We start from the raw sequence: 942 nt of genomic DNA, 5'->3' as shown, positions 1-942 counted from the left end.
GGTGGGGTGAGCCCTAGCCGCCGGGCCTCTAGCCAGCCCTTCTAGAGCGAGCTGGATAATAGCTAGGAGAGTGGTTGGTGCGGAGCGACTTCTGACATCTTGAGCTTCGTGGCTCTCATTTGAGGAATGAGAAGACATTGCGACAACTTGGGAGCTTTGATTTATGGGGGACCTGCCTTCCTGAAAGTTTTTGTAAATCACATCCCCTTTTGAATGCAGGGAAAACTTTTTTGTTCTAGAGAATTCCCCGGGGATGTGAAGACTTGCCTTCATTTTCACATGCTTCCCATCTGCCCAGCATGGGAGCGAAACCCTCCTTTTGGCCCTAACTGGAGTCTCACTGACAAGGGCAACTGAGACCTGTCCACATCTAGTAAATACGATAGGCCGACACAGCAATGATTTAGGAGGCGAAACAGTTGAAACCCAGAGGACATCTAATCTCACAAAGTGAAATCAAACACTCCAAAATGATGGAGTAACAGGCAATAAAATCAAGAATTAAAGGTACAACATTCTGATTGAGAGTTGCAAGATCAGAGAAGCCAGAGGCAGGACAAGTTGAAGCCGTGGCTTTAGTGATTGATGGGAAACACCAATATGGCCTCTTTCGATTATTTGATTGGTTAGTTTAAATATGTGGCATGGTTTTACAGGGTGGTCATAAGGTCTTAAAACATTTCCTGAGGTCGACTAAAGGGGTATTTTGTCGAGACCCTCCCTTAAAACATTGTTTTCATATCTTTAAACACAGAGGGAAATGTTTCTTTGGTTATGTACTTAAGTCAGTCTTAGGGTTTGAGAGTTGTCAGGGATATCCTTTGTTATGTACTTAAGTTTGTTCTAAGGGTTTGACAATTACCAGGGAAATAAGCAAAAGCTAAAACTGAGTTGGGAGCTCTGGTAGCATAGTGCCTAAAGCACTTGACTGCTAACCAGAAG

The sequence above is a fragment of the Orycteropus afer genome, unplaced genomic scaffold (genome assembly GCF_000298275.1).
Source record: "Orycteropus afer afer isolate SDZICR_OR568_19922 unplaced genomic scaffold, OryAfe1.0 scaffold00823, whole genome shotgun sequence".
Lineage (NCBI taxonomy): Eukaryota > Metazoa > Chordata > Mammalia > Tubulidentata > Orycteropodidae > Orycteropus > Orycteropus afer.
The sequence above is the reverse complement of the archived record's forward strand: the minus strand, read 5'-3'. Positions refer to the sequence as shown.